Source organism: Sphaeramia orbicularis, chromosome 10, assembly GCF_902148855.1.
Source record: "Sphaeramia orbicularis chromosome 10, fSphaOr1.1, whole genome shotgun sequence".
NCBI classification, from domain to species: domain Eukaryota; kingdom Metazoa; phylum Chordata; class Actinopteri; order Kurtiformes; family Apogonidae; genus Sphaeramia; species Sphaeramia orbicularis.
This window is the reverse complement of record NC_043966.1, coordinates 45641439-45658224: the sequence shown is the minus strand read 5'-3', so window position 1 is coordinate 45658224 and position 16786 is coordinate 45641439.

The following is a 16786-nucleotide window of genomic DNA, read 5'->3' as shown; positions in this document are numbered from 1 at the left end:
ACTATGAATAAGGAATAGAAAAACGAAGAACCACCCCTTCTGGTTGTGACCCATGGAACTTCATTTCATAAAAAAAATTATTAAAGTCAGTTACAAATGAAATTGAAATGAATCATGCCATTATTTACATTTATGATGTTTGTCAGTTTAAAAAATAAGTCAAGAAAAAGTCAAGAAAGTTGCAGTTTGTGGCAAATACAGTAAAGTAACATCTAACATCTTTATGAAACAACTCAGTGCACTGCATCTTTGTTTCCACATGATTAGGGATGGGAATCGAGAACCGGTTCTTTTTGAGAACCGGTTCCCAGTAGCTCAATTCCTTGGAATCGTTTCCCTGCCTGCTTAACAATTCTGCTTATCGATTCCGCCTTTGTTGCGCATGCGTGATGACGTGACACGTACGCTGCATTGTTTTGGTCAGAACGTAGCCAACATGGCGTTGAGGCAGAAACTGTCTAAACAGATGACACCAGATCCACTTACTTGTAACACTTGCAAAGCTTCCATGTCTTTAAAAGGGTGGAATCCCTCCAGTATCCTCAAACATTTGTCCACAGCATGTTAATCATTTACAGGAATGTCCCATAAATGATACGCTACTCAGCGGCGCTTGTGAATGTAGTGGCAGAGTGAACGCTGGGCTGGTTCTGGTTTGGGCAACAAAAGTCGTAACTCCTCAAATACAAGTTTCCGAAAGGAAGAAGGGAAAGGAAATGAGGTGCACAACAACGGGAGATGAGCCGAGCCGAGTCAAACTAGTTCCACATAGTAGAAATGCGGCAATAGAGGAATTAGTAAAACGTCTTTAGTTTCACTTTCACTGCACGCCCCTTGCCCCCCCCCCCCCAAACTGGGCCCAGCGTCATCTCTTCTTATTATTTGTACATACTGTATATGTTATACAGGGTGGGGAAGCAAAATTTACAATGAACATTTAGTTGTTTTTTCTCAGCAGGCACTACGTCAATTGTTTTGAAACCAAACATATATTGATGTCATAATCATACCTAACACTATTATCCATACCTTTTCAGAAACTTTTGCCCATATGAGTAATCAGGAAAGCAAACGTCAAACAGTGTGTGATTTGCTGAATGCACTTGTCACACCAAAGGAGATTTCAAAAATAGTTGGAGTGTCCATAAAGACTGTTTAGAATGTAAAGAAGAGAATGACTATGAGCAAAACTATTACGAGAAAGTCTGGAAGATACTATTAAAGAAGAATGGGAGAAGTTGTCACCCGAATATTTGAGGAACACTTGTGCAAGTTTCAGGAAGCGTGTGAAGGCAGTTATTGAGAAAGAAGGAGGACACATAGAATATAAACATTTTCTATTATGTAAATTTTCTTGTGGCAAATAAATTCTCATGACTTTCAATAAACTAATTGGTCATACACTGTCTTTCAATCCCTGCCTCAAAATATTGTAAATTTTGCTTCCCCACCCTGTATTTTCTGTGCAGAGATGGAAATTTAAAAGACAGTTCATGCAAACACACCCGTTTGTACTCTTTTATTCTCTCACCCAATGAGAATCGATAAGGAATCGGATCGATAAGCAATATTGATAATGGAATCGGAATCGTTAAATTCTTAATGATTCCCATCCCTACACATGGTACACATTACCAGCATCAAAACAGCCAAGCTTTAAGTGGAAGCATGTAACATTTTTACCTTAATTAAACAGCTTCAGAGTAATTGTGATGGTTAAATGGCTTGTTAGGGGAGAATGGAAGCCCTCCCCCTTCCCACTAGGTTCTCAAGGGCTGAATACGCCACTTGCAACTTCTCTGCTACCATCCCAGTGGCCTATATTTCATCTCTCACAAGAGAGGTTACAGCACTATTTCACAAACACGTCCCCAACCAGGTACTAGCTATAAACACAAGCCAGCCATGCCTTCATTACACAGGTGTTTACCATGGCAGAGCCGCCAGAGAAAAGAAAAAGAGGTGGCTGTTGTCAGAGGATGCTAGAAAGAAGAAAAAAGGGAGTGACCAATCAAGGAATAAGACAAGAGTCTGCCTTGGTTGACTTTTTGCAGTGAAAAGAATTGTCCGAGATTTCAATGTCTGGCTAAAGTTTCCCACTCTGCTCCGGTCCAGTAACATATTTGATCACCATTTTTTGCCTTCTAGTCACCGTTTTCATTGAAAACAAATGCACATGGTTGGAGAGGAAGGGTTAAGTGTGGGTTTAATGACAGTGAATATGCCCTTTGAAACTGCAGGGCAGAGCTCTATAGAGAAAGATGCTACAAAAACAGCAAGGAAGAATCAAAACGGCAAAATATTACATAGGTCCTCTTTAACCCTTTCATGCACGAATTATGAGAACCTGAATCAAAATTTTTTCCTGAGTGTTTTTATTCCTCTTTAGGCATGAAAAAAACAATGCAATTGAAAAAAATCTTCTGAAAAATAAATTAAAAAAAAAAAAAAAAAAAAATCTTATGAACCTATTTTTCATTAAGTTGCAAAAATGTCCACTCAGCTGGACACCACATGTTTAATTTTTGATGCACAGAAACATGAATTTAGTGATAAATTGTATGAAAACTATGGGGAGGGCTTGTGATGATCTAAATAATGTAACCAATTCATGTCAGAAAAGATATGTAATGTCTTAAAACTTTAATAAAAATATGAGTAAAAAAAAAAAAAAAAAAAAAAAAATGAAAAGAACAACAAAATCCATGAATATACAAGAGAACAACTATAGAATAGCTGTTCACTGTTGTGACCAGTATGCATGAAAGGGTTAAGTAGAGCAACGTTATTAGATCAGTGTCACTTTTTACAGGAGTCACTGTGGTCTTGTTTGCTTTACTTGGACCCTGATCTAATACTTCACAGCTATGACAGGTACATTATGCACGTGTGATACAAGCCTGCTGCCATTTTTAGTACATTCTGATGAGCACATATTTACAGGCAAACACATCAATGTCAGCCAAAGCCACCCCAGGACTCAGCATTTAGGAGGATAGCTGTTATTTTTGACGTCTACCGTTGTACAACACTGCAGGGGTGTTCTCATGCTCTCTAGATCAGCTGTCTAACACAGAATACTGACAGACCTTACAACGTGTACACCTTTCAGCGTTACTCCAACTAAAAACTCAATCCTATGACGTCAGTGTTACACAAGCTCCTCATTCCCCTGATAGACTAGTTGATGAAGCTGCTCTGCATGTTTTCCATGAATCATTTCTGTGTCCTTTTTTTATATAAAAGATGTGTAGACTTCAGTTCATCCTGCGTTCCACACAACTCCATCAGTTACCGTTATTTGTGATAGAACAACTTGGGTAAAATTAGCTTGTTCAAAAAAATAAATAAAAATAATTAAATACATTTTAATAAAGCATCCTTTGTGAAATAGAGTATAAACAAAAACTTCTGTTCATGTGATTTTTGCCGAAAAATGGGGGAAAACAAAGAAATTCCATTATGACATCACTGACAATGACTGTTCTTGAGCTCTGTAAAGATACTATTATTTACTCAAAACGTTCTGGTTCTTGTCATGTAATTTGCTGCCTATTAATCACAGCGATCACATCCACATGTATAGTTTAATGCATTCAAGCATGTAATCTAGCTGTTTTCAACATTTCACTCACCTCTTGTGTTGTCCAATTTCAGTCACTGCAGGTGTGTGCATGTTATTTTTCTGTGAGAATGTTATTTGTAGAAACTTACAAAGTACAATAGAAAGACATTTATACAATAAAAGTAATTGTAAGCAACAAATGGTGTCTATCCACTGGAGGACCAGAGGGCTTTTATTGTGCAATGGTTAAGAAACTTGCATTTGCCGAAAAGCACTTTGGGAATGAGTCAAAACAGGGTTTCACACTAAATGCAACCATTTATATCTGTTAAAAAGAGGAAATTAGAAGTAAAGGCCTTCCTCATATAAGCTTCCTTCAAATAAATGCCTTCTATTTGACAAAGATCATTAAGTCAGTATTTTTTTTCAGCTTGTAGTTGTGGTTAGTATCTTACACTATCAAGATCCAACATGATTGTGTTACCCAAATTCTTAATAACATTTACCATTTTACCATGTCAGTAAACCTCATGCATGACATATTACAGTTGCCTCTGAACAGACATGCACAGCCCATTCAGTCCAAATATGGTCACCTCTAGATCCTCAAAGTCAAAATGGGGACGACAGAAAAATAAGTGACGTGACAGTTCCTCTGTCCACTTCAGAACTATAACATTCAGCTCCTCCCTCTCTGCACTGTATTCATATAAGATTCAAAGGCGCTGCACTAATCAGTTATGCTGTTTATGAATGGACTGAACATATGCTGCATCTCAATTCAGCCCTTGTGCAGTTAATCTTGCTTTACTTCTTGATTTTATCACTTTTCTTTATAATTCCACATCTCTTCCATTTCACTTCTACTTTTCCTTCTTGATCTGCATTCAATTCCATCCAATTGTTTCTCCCTTCAGTCTTTTTGTCTTTTGCACTCTCCTTCCTTTTCTGCCGAAGACTCTGTCTCTTTTTTCTCGTCTTTATCCTTTTACCCTTCTCAGCTTCAACCTTGACTCTCAAAGAAAGCTTCTACTCCTCCACTGAACCCATCCACCTCTCCTTACTTCATATTCTCTCTTTTCTCCTTGTCTCTTTCTTCATCCTTTGCTATTCCAGTCTCAGCCTCCATTACTTTATTTTTTTTTTAACCTCATCTTTGTGCATTTGTCAGAACGAAAAAGATTTGATATGATGATATGATCTCACTCTGAAGCTCCTGGAAATGATTTCCCCAGATTTGCCCTTTCTCCCTTTTCCTTTCCGCCCCAGAGGCATTTGATCAAACAATACTAGTTCAATCCAATAAGATGGCACTCTGAGCCAATGGTGTGTGAGTATGTGTGTAAAGCCGGCATTCTGCTGAGCACTATTGGCATCCGCAGGGGCTTCCTTGATCTGTGTGCAGCCAGACTCCAAGGAGTGCCTGAGAAAACTGGTGAAGACTGGGAGAGAAAAAGCAAAAGGGAGGGTGCTTGGTGGGGGGAGTAAAAGGAGTAAAGAAAGTGAACCAAAGCAGAAAAGAAAGTCTCAAATCTTCCATTTGAATTAACAGAGAGAGTAGAGCGTGATTGACTGTCGCCTGCTTGGCTTCGCTTGCTCGCCTGAGTTCACTGAAATGGGGATGATCCGAAGGCTTTGTTCTGTGCAGCTGTATACAAGCTCACAGGGACGCAAGTCATCCTGTGCTCGGCTCAAATACCTGTCGCTACAACAGCTGCAGTTACACCGAGCGACCACAGGAGAGCAATAGTGTCAAACCCAAAACGCCGTCTGTGCTGTAAGCCTGCAGTGTACGCATGAGTCAATGCAAGTTAACAAAGAATAAATGAGAGACAAAGTAAATCTAAATATAGAGCATGGACACTGCTTTACTGGATGGCCACTAATTAGTTTTTTTTTGAAAAGTAATTAGGCTCAAATGCCAGGAAATCAGTGGAAATCACTCTGATCCGTCAAACACTACCAGAGAGCCCTGCGGCAACAGTCCACACTGAAAACAGGCCAGGGTGTGAGCCCTGTCAACTTTATGCCTTTCACATTTTAAAACACAGAACCTGCAAAGTCCTCTTAGTGGTTAAATCCATACAAATTAAACAGAGGCCTGTCACAGCAGGGAAAGCACAGGTGTATTTAATGGGTAGCTTTGCAAGTCTCAGTAAACCAGGATGGTGATTAGCCAAGCACAAAAGAAAAGGGACCTGAAACTGGTGCCTCTGACAACAGACCGCTGATTTCAGTAACTAATTAAACCTGGACACTTTCCTGTATCCTCAGGGGCTGCAGAACGGATACATTTCTTCTGTCTTGCCAATTTCCATAGCTGCAAGTTTGACTTGTTGGTACTGATTGGTACTTCATAGCTATGTTCTATGACGGTTAAGTGGAGTCAGAACATGGTTAATTAATTCAACACAAAACCCAACAGCCTGGGGTGAGAGAAAAAATACCAATCCATTTAAATATGTGAAATTTGCATCTGATTATATGAAGTTTATTTCGGAGGCTATGCCAGTTTTTAGCTCTGGGGTCACCAATCCTAGTCCTCGAGGGCTGAAATCCTGCATGTTTTAGATGTATCCCTCTTCCAACACACCTGATTCAAATGCTAAGCCTATCATCAAGCTCTGCAGAAGCCTGATAATGACCATCACCTGTGCTGGAAGAGGGAAACATCTAAAACATGCAGGATACCGGCCCTTGAGGACCAGGATTGGTGACCCCTGCTTTAGCTAATAGTAGCTAATTCTATACGCCCTCAACACTGTGGAGAAGCAGAAGGCAGACAATGACGAACTCAAAGGGTTTTTGTGGAAAAACAACCTGAGTCATCTACATAAAAAATCATTATTACGGCTGTTGTGAATGTAGTGACAATTGTTAGCTTGGGATTGGGCTATATTCACATGCAACATCCTATGATAGCCTCCAAATCTGAAAATGGAAGATTCCAATTTTGGTTATTTCACCAGTGATATTTAACTTAACCAATTCTACAGCCAATCAACTTACATTTCAGTCATGTTTGTCTCTGAGCCAGTGGTATTCGGCCTCATCCAGTATTCTGCTAATGCTTACACCAGTCTTGTGGCTCATCAAAGTGCATTTCTCAGCTGTGGAAGTAGAGATTGGTGACATATTTAGCTAGCTTTGTTGACTTTTATCTTTGATTTGGACAATATAAAGACGGTAAAGCCACCATGTCATAACACCAGGTTTCACTTGTCTTCTCAAAATGACTATTTTGTTCAACTCAGCTTTTATGTGGACTCAGAATTCTGTAGTATATGGATACCATGAAAGATCATCGCAGAACTTCTGTTTTCACCAAACATAAGTTTATTCCACAAACTGAACCGCATGTCCTATTAGACTCCTTTCATACAGATCAGCCTCTCGTCTCCCATCAGAGACCCAAAGGCCATGACATGTTTATACCTGATGTCTTTACTCCACTCATATAATAATAATTTCACTTTTCAGTCTCTGTACTGAAACCTGTAATGTGTTGTTCTTCTTATTTTTGCCTATGTTTCCTCCTCCCTTTGGCCCATTTGCTAAGCTATAGTCTAACTACATCCTGATTAAATGTGACTGAAACACACATATAAAAGTGTCATCAGTATTTAAGAGACATTTGGACAGTAACCCAGTAAGTCTACCTCACAAATGTTTAATGTACAGGAGTTGGACAAAATAATGGAAACACCTTAAAAAATCAACAAAATATAATTTAATATGGTGTAGGTCCGCCTTTTGCGGCAATTACAGCCTCAATTCTCTGAGGTATTGATTCATACAACTTGTGAATTGTTTCCAAAGGAATTTTAAGCCATTCTTCAGTTAGAATACCCTCCAACTCTTTTAGAGACGATGGCGGTGGAAATCAACGTCTTACTTGAATCTCTAAAACTGACCATAAATGCTCAATAATGTTGAGGTCTGGGGACTGTGCCGGCCATATGAGATGCTCAACTTCATTAGAATGTTCCTCATGCCATTCTTTAACAATTCTAGCTGTATGGATTGGGGCATTATCATCTTGAGGTGAAGGTGTTTCCATTATTTTGTCCAACCCCTGCAGTACTTTAACCCTTTCATGCATGAATTATGAGAACCTTAGTTGAGTTTTTGGGTTTTTTGAGTGTTTTTATTCCTCCTTAGGCATGAAAAAAACAATACAATTGAGTTGTGTTTTTTTTTTTTTTTTCATTGATTTACAAAAATGTCCATGCTACACCATGCATTATATTTTTGAAGCAAAGAAACAAGTATTTAAAATCCAATATCAGAAAATGATATGAAAACAATGAAATAAAAACATGTTTAATGCAGCTAATCTGATGTTTTCTCACATTTTAACAGATTCTAATACTTAACTCAGGGGTGTCAAACATGCAGCTCGGGGGCCAAAACTGGCCCACCAATGGGTCCAGTCTGGCCCATGGGATGTATTAGTGAAACACAAAAATTACACTGAAGTTCAAGAATGTCAAAATAATTTTAGGTCAATTCCATCTAAAGTGGGTCAGACAAGTAAAATACTATCATAATAACCTATAAGTAATGAAAACCACAAATTTTTCTCTTTGTTTTAGTGGAAAAAAAAGTAAAATTACACAAAAATGTTAACATTTACAGACTAGGCTTTTTTAAAAAAAAGTGAAAAACCTTAACAAATATGAACAACCTGAAATGTCTTAAGAGAATTAGGAGAAATTGTACCAATATTCTGTCTGTTATTAAATTTTTTGTAGATCCACTGTGACCTGTAAGTTGTAATGAACATGGGAAAATGAGAAGCTGAGGACAAATAATGGCATAAATTGTTAAAATTACACTTTTTTTTTTCTTAATAAATTTCATTTTGGTCATGGTTGTTCATGTTTTTCCATATTTTTTAAAAGATAGTTTGTAGGTGTAAATGTTGATAGTATACAGTGATTTTACTTTTTTCACTCTAAAACATAGAAATTAGACATACAAATTTTGGAATTGATATTATTTATGTATTATTGTGTTAGTATTTTAATCATCTGGCCCACTGCAGGTCATATTGGGTTGTATGTGGCTCCTGATCTAACATGAGTTTGACACCCCTGACTTAACTAGTTATTACTCACTTCATGGTAATACGCAAAAAAAAAAAAAAAAAAAAAAAACGTTTTAAAGGGAAAAAAATAAAATAAAAAAAACCCTGTTTATTATAGTCTAACAATTAATTGATTTACACCTAAACATGTTAGTGCAGATCAGGTTTATCAAGAACAGCAAAGTTACATTAATGGTATGAATGTCAGTGTTTGGGATGATGCATAAGTGTCCACTGTGTTGGCTGATATGGAACTAAAACAACAAAACCCATGGATAAACAATAGAACAGCTGTAGAATAACTGTCCACTGGAGTGACCAGTATGCATGAAAGGGTTAAAACAGGAAATCTATGCAGTTCATAAAGACATCCTAACTCTGAATTTAGCTGAATTTTAAATGTTCTGATACACACTTTTGTCAATAATAATAATTAAAAAACAATTCAAGGCTCAGCAGATGTCATTTAATATCAAGCTCTGGCTTTGTTAAACATGAGTGATTCGTTTAAATACTCAAACTTTGGTTTGCATTGTCTTAAAAAGGTGAAGTTTCATTAGGAAGTGCATAATAATGTGGGGGAAAGAATTTGCTAATTTCTTGGAAATGGACAGTTTAATTAGTAGTTAAATTGGGACTTTTTGTCTTCTTGCCCTCTTGTGCCCATTATATTCTAATTACTTTAAATTGCTCTGCATTGTATTAAGTGTTTTTTGCTCTTTAACAGTATCCTGATGTGTCAGGGCAAGGCAATGGCTCTTTTCTAATTCTTTCTCTTGGCAGTGGAGTTGCTGATGAGCATATTTTTCTCAGCCTGCCCTACAATCTGTATCTTTGGCACTTGGTCCAAATTGTAAATCAATGGGGAAACCCAGGCGGCAGGTTTAATTTCCACTGCTGTTTAGGGTGATGGAGGTGAGGGAAATACTGCCTGTGATGTGAGCATGGAGAGGTGATACACACACGCACACATGCACACACACATACACGCACACACACACACACACCTACACACACACACACACACATGCAGTGACACAATGATCTGTCAAATTTTTATCAATACATGCTCTCCCTGAGAGAATTCTGAGTAGAATCCCAGTCAGCAAACGTGGTCTTTAATGATCATCTCTGACACTTTGACAGACAATCAGGCACATTTATAGTCAGCGTTCACTAGTATAATTTAGCACAGTAATAGATGAAGCCCTGTGAAGTTTATATGCTCCATTCACATGATACCGCCACAACATAAAACCATGTGTGAAAGCGGCATTTATGAGAGTCTTCACCAGGTATGATTTCACAAACGATCACCTCAGCAGAATGAGAATAAAAAAAAAAACAGAAAATGTCCAGGTGATTGATGAAGTTAGTTGTTGGGATATTTTGGATAGCAAAATAATGTCACTAAGAAGCTTTACAAATTGAAAAATACTGGGTATTTTTAATAATATAAGTACCCCTTCACGTTTTTTTAGGAGATGTGGAATGGACCAGAGTATCAGTGATTTGGTATGTCACGTAGATAAAGAAATGTTGGCCCATTATCTTTTATGAGGAGAAACATTTTCATAGCTGTTGAAAAATAGATGCAAATATTATAGTACATGTAAAAAAAAAAAAAAAAAAATACACTTACCAGGTTTTTCACTTCACATCTATGTCTTTCCAGATAATGAATATGGAGACTGTTTTGAAGAAATTTAATGAAAAGTGTTACCTTTCTGTTTATGTTTTTAGTTCCCAGTATACTGACATTGTTATTTTTTGAAGAGATTTTTTTTTTTTTTTTGACTTGTTGCGAGAAATGGTACAGAATATTATGTTATGACAGCGAATGTAACCTCAGACCTTTTGTGTATTTATTTATTTATTTATTATTATTTTGTTGTTAGTACACAAATGTGTGATTTTTTTGTTGGTATGTAGAAGACATAGGAATCATTATATTAATCGAATTATATATTTATTTATCTATTAATTTAATTTTTTTTTTTTTTTGAGCTCACACTTGGACCTTTAGCAATCAGTACCTGATCAGTAAATATTTGTTCCAACTTTGAAAAAAAATGAGGTAACCCTGAGCTATTGTGCTCACAAGAGTGACTTGTTAGATATGGAATTCTATTTTGTTAACATTTTGCTCTACTACACGCTGTAAATTATTGTCACATTTGGTCTTTGGATTTGGACAGACAAGAGATAGATGTAGAAGGATGGTGTGTTTTTCTTTTCATAATCTGCTGTTTTTATCCTTTATTTCTGTCTCCCACCAGTTTAACTCACAAAGACCCAAAAATCCACCATTGATGAAAATTATACTCATCTAAAATGTTTAATAACTGTTGATCTAATAATTCTATCAATACGATCAAAGTAAATAATTGAAGTAAAATGCAGTTTTTCATCTTTTCATGGTCATCAGATATGACCCATTTGGACATTCAGTGGCTCCGTAGTGAACATGGAAACACCGTCATTTTCTACAACATTGATTCACCAGTAAAACCCATCGAGTTTAATAAATGACAGTGGATGGAGACAGTTGTTTTTCTGTTGAGTTAATGATATATTTTGCTGACAAACTCCCTTTTTTTCCTGTTTTTCTGTTTTTATATAATAACCTTCAAACTGACTCTGACCTTTTATGAACATCTACATGACCAGTGAATTAATTATTAGAAAATACCTGATTTACACTGAAAAATGCAAAATGCAGAGGCAATATTATGATAAATGATAATAAATTATTATTGATCCAAAGGCTCCAGGACCACGGTAACAAAAATATTTATGGACAGTGCGCCTCAATTCTTAAAATCACAGGTAAAATGCTCATAGGAATGTAGACACAAACCATGTATTTCTCTTACCAAATTGCCTCTTTATCACATAAACTCATTTAATACATGTATAACTTCCTTCTTTGTGTAGATGTCTCTGTTTCAAGGTCCAATGTTATGTTCAGTCCTTATTCTGTCTTTATTAAGTACATTTATAGAGTTTCTCCCTTTTCAAATCATTTGTTTTTTTTCCACATATTCTTTAAACCAAACATCACTACCCATTGAAATGCATTCTCAGTGCTCTTACTGATAGGTAGTGTTGGAAGCAAATACATACACATGCTATTAAATTTACTGAGTAGTAGAAAACAAACATACTTTAATCCCAAAGTGCTCCTAGTAAATGCAAGGTTGTGTTCTCTTTGAAACAGTAAACACTTTTCACCAGGAATGTTTTTTTTGTTTTTTTTTTTTTACTTTATTTTTCTTATTTTACTACAAACATGGTTAAACATACATAACACAAACAGCAGGATCAGGGAGTCACAACTTACATAAGAAAAATAATAAATAAGTACATAAATAAATATGCAAGGAATGTTAATTTAATCCAAAATAATACTAAATGTAAAAGAACTATGAAACACACCCTTCACTTCTAATAAAGTGTTCCCTTGAATTAAACAATTGCACAACCCTTTAAGACACTGTGCACAATGCATATCACATACTTGGATTTTTAACATGTGCAACACTGCTACATATTAGCAAAATACTAGACATTTATGTGTTCAGCCTGAGAGAAGTGAATACAGTTTGTGCCTGACAGAGCGGCATTCATCATATTAAAAAACCTGTGACGCACCGACTTTCCCGCGCATCGTTAATAATCTTGTTGACAACCTCAAACACGTAAACCAAGTCTGCCGCTTTTCGGCTACACATCGTCTAGTTTTTAATTGTTGCTTTTGTGTGATTTTCAAAGTGTACTAACCTGAAAATCACAGGTGAAATGCTCTAGGAATAAAGACCCAAACCATGCATTTCTTTTCCCAAATTGCCTCTGAGGAGGGGAGGAAACCTGCACGAAAAGGAACCTGGGCCATTGGTTCTGCTCGTACATCTCCTAATGAACCACTTTTCCTTTAACTACCATAACCATGAAATTTGTCATTTTTAAATTCACAATAACAACAAAATGTTTGTTTTGCCGTATCAAACCAAAACATATGATGACTTATTAGGGCCACATAGGAAAAATTAAAACACTTGTCACTACGAGAATAAACTTGTAATATTTCAACAATAAAGCCATAATATTATGAGAATAAAGTTGTAGTTTTTTTTTTTTTTTTTAACCTCTTAATTTAACAAAAATAATGGTGTATATTTATTAAATGAAAGTCATATTTTGAAAATAAATTTGCAATAGTGCAATAAAAAGTCAGAATTTAGAAACTGTAAGCCTTAAGCCTTGTTGATGACAGTTTCAACAACCAAAGCAGTGACGAAACAAACTGGCTTTGAAGTCCTTAGACTGATGCTAATGTGTTGATGGTGGGATAATAGACTCAGTATTTTGCAGTGCGTAAACCCCATGTTAGAACCAGTGACACAAGTCTTGGACCCAAATGCACAACCAACAGACAGGAATATAGTTAAGGAGTGTTTATTAAACACGGACAAAATTAACAGTTCACAAAAAGGCTTCGTTAAGGAGTCTTCGCAGGTCAGACTGTGTGAATTCGTCAAGGCGCCCGAGACCAGCAAGGGAAACTCTCTGCCCAGGTCGGGAACACACGAGGGTAACCCGACGTGAGTCCAGGCAAAAGTCGAAAACCAGTGAGGCAGAATCAGGCAGAGGTACAGGCAGGGATCAGGCAGGCTCAGAAGTCGGGGAACAAACCGGGTCAGGAACGAACAGACAGGCAGACGAACAGGTTCAGAGAATCGCTGGTAAGTATACACAACACAAGGAAGGAATACGAACTGGCACAGGACAGGGGAAAACACAGGGCTTATATACACAGAAGGGAGGGAAGACAATGAGACACAGGTGGAACAAATCAGGGCGGAGACAGGTAATCAACACAGGTGAAACAATCAGGGAGAGGAAGCAAAGACACCAGACATGACACAAGAGGAGGATTAACAAAATAAAACAGGAAATGACACACAAGACAGACAAAACATACAAGAGTCCAAGTACTGATATGACAGTACCCCCCCCTCTAGGGGACGGCTCCAGACGGCCCAGGGACCTCAGGATGGCGCTGATGGAAGTCCCTGATGAGGTCCGGGTCCAGAATGAAGGACGCCGGTACCCAGGACCGTTCCTCTGGCCCGTAGCCCTCCCAGTCCACCAGATACTGAAAACCACGGCCACGGCGACGGGCCGCCAGAAGACGACGCACAGCATATGCTGGTCCTCCATCCACGATCCGGGGTGGTGGTGGGGGCTGGGTGGGGGGTACCAGTCGGCTCTCCTTACATGGTTTGACCTGGCTGACGTGGAACGTGGGGTGGATCTTCATGGTCCTAGGTAGCCGTAGGCGGACAGACACAGGGTTAATCACTTTAGAGACAGGAAAAGGTCCAACAAACCTGGGAGCCAGCTTACGGCTCTCCACCCTCAGAGGCAGATGGCGCGTGGAAAGCCACACCCGCTGGTCCCGCTGGTAGGCCGGTGCCGGAGTTCTGTGACGGTTAGCCATGGTCTTGTAGTAGCCGGTCGACTTTAACAAAGCCCGTCTGGCCTGTAACCAGGTCCTCCTACAGCGACGGATAAGGGCTTGGGCCGAGGGAACGCTGACCTCCTTCTCAGAAGCGGAGAACAGGGGTGGCTGATATCCGTAGACCACGTGGAACGGGGAGAGTCCTGAGGAGGCACAGGGAAGGGAATTGTGCGCGACCTCCACCCACATGAGCTGGCGACTCCAGGACGCTGGACTGTGAGAGACCAAAATCCGCAGGCCGGACTCCAGCACCTGGTTGACCCGCTCCGTCTGGCCGTTGGTCTGGGGATGATAACCAGAGGACAGACTAACAGATGCCCCAATGAGGGCGCAAAAAGCTCGCCAGAAACGGGCCACAAACTGAGGTCCTCTATCAGAAACCACATCTCTGGGAAAACCATGGATTCTACAGACATTAAACAGGACCGCCTCTGCCGTCTCTTTAGCGGAGGGGAGTTTGGGCATAGCCACAAAATGGGCCATTTTAGAGAATCTATCTACAATAGTGAGTACCGTATTGTAGCCATCAGAAGATGGGAGACCAGTTACAAAGTCCAGGGAGATGGCCGACCAGGGTCTCTTGGGGACCGGTAAGGGCCGTAACAGGCCCGCAGGTGCCGCATGCGACGTCTTACATGACGCACAGGTGGGAAATGCCGCCACATATTCCGAAACCTCCTTCTCCATCTTAGGCCACCAGAAACGTTGCCTTATGACGAACATGGTGCGCTGAACCCCTGGGTGGCACGACATCTTGGAGGTATGAGCCCAGTGGATCACCTGAGGATGGACACACACAGGGACAAACAACCGACCAGGAGGTACCCCCACCGGCACATCACAGTCCTTAAGAGCTTCAATAACCGTCTTCTCAATAGACCAGTGAAAAGCCCCCACCACACAGGAACCAGGTAAAATAGTGACAGGTTCAGAGACAGATTTAGTGGGGGGAAATCTTCTGGACAGAGCATCCGGTTTACCGTTCTTAGAACCCGGCCGATAGGAAAGGGAAAAATTGAACCGGGTAAAAAAAAGAGCCCACCTGGCCTGACGAGAGTTCAGCCGCTTTGCTGACCGCAGATACTCCAAGTTCTTGTGGTCGGTCCAGACCAAAAATGGAATCTCCGTTCCCTCCAGCCAATGCCTCCACTCCTCCAGCACCACCTTAATGGCCAGCAACTCCCGGTTACCGATGTCATAATTCCTCTCCGGTTTAGATAACTTCCGTGACAGGAAGGCACAGGGATGAAGTCTGCCATCACTCGGGGATCTCTGGGAAATGACGGCTCCCACTCCCACATCAGAAGCATCAACCTCAACCACAAACTGCAAAGCAGGGTCAGGAACGGACAGGATGGGAGCCGTAGTGAAAGCCCTCTTAAGATGGACAAACGCCTCTTCCGCCTCAGGGCTCCACCTGAAAGTAGTCTTAGGAGAGGTGAGGGCATGTAAAGGGGCAGCCACATTGCTGAAACCCTGAATGAACTTGCGGTAGAAATTAGCGAAACCTAGGAATCTTTGTACCTCCTTACGAGAAGCAGGGGTCGGCCAATCCCTCACCGCACTGATCTTATCCGGGTCCATCTGGACGCTTCCTTCACTGATAATGAAGCCTAGGAAAGACACCGATGCTTGGTGGAACTCGCACTTTTCAGCTTTGACATAAAGCTGGTTTTGCAGAAGTCTTTGTAGGACCTGTCGAACGTGTAGGACATGTGTCTCTTCATCTGGGGAGAAGATCAAAATATCGTCCAGATAGACAAAAACAAACTGATTCAACATGTCCCGAAGGACATCGTTGACCAAAGCCTGAAAAACAGCTGGAGCATTAGTCAGGCCAAAAGGCATCACCAAATACTCATAGTGACCACTAGGAGTATTAAAAGCGGTCTTCCACTCATCCCCCTCCCTTATTCTAACCAGGTGATAAGCGTTTCTGAGGTCTAATTTGGTGAAGATTCGAGCACCATGTAAAAGCTCGAATGCTGATGACATCAGAGGAAGTGGATAACGGTTACGAATAGTAATATCATTGAGTCCTCTATAGTCAATACAGGGTCTCAGGGTCTTGTCTTTCTTATCCACAAAAAAGAACCCCGCCCCCGCCGGGGACGAGGAGGGCCAAATTAGACCTGCTGCTAATGACTCGTCTATGTATTTCTGCATAGCAGCAGTCTCAGGACCAGACAGAGAATATAACCTCCCCCTAGGGGGACAGGAGCCAGGGCGAAGGTCTATAGCACAATCATATGGCCTGTGCGGAGGTAAAGAGGTGGCTCGGGACTTACTGAAAACCTGTTTAAGGTCATGATATTGTACGGGCACCTTATTCAGCGCTGGAAAATCCGTCATTTCATCAGAGGCCACCTGGACCGGAGCCACCGAGACAGAATCAGCTGGGGACAAAAAGTCAGAGTCATTGTGTTCAATTCCACAAGAAAAACAGTCTTTACCCCAGGACCGGACCTCCCCCGTACTCCAGTCCAGCTGGGGATTATGACGCTGGAGCCAAGGGAAACCCAGGATGAGCGGGTGAGCCGCAGAGTGATAAACGTGGAAGGAGAGGGACTCCGTGTGTCCGTCAGCAAAACGGACAGTCACAGGCTGG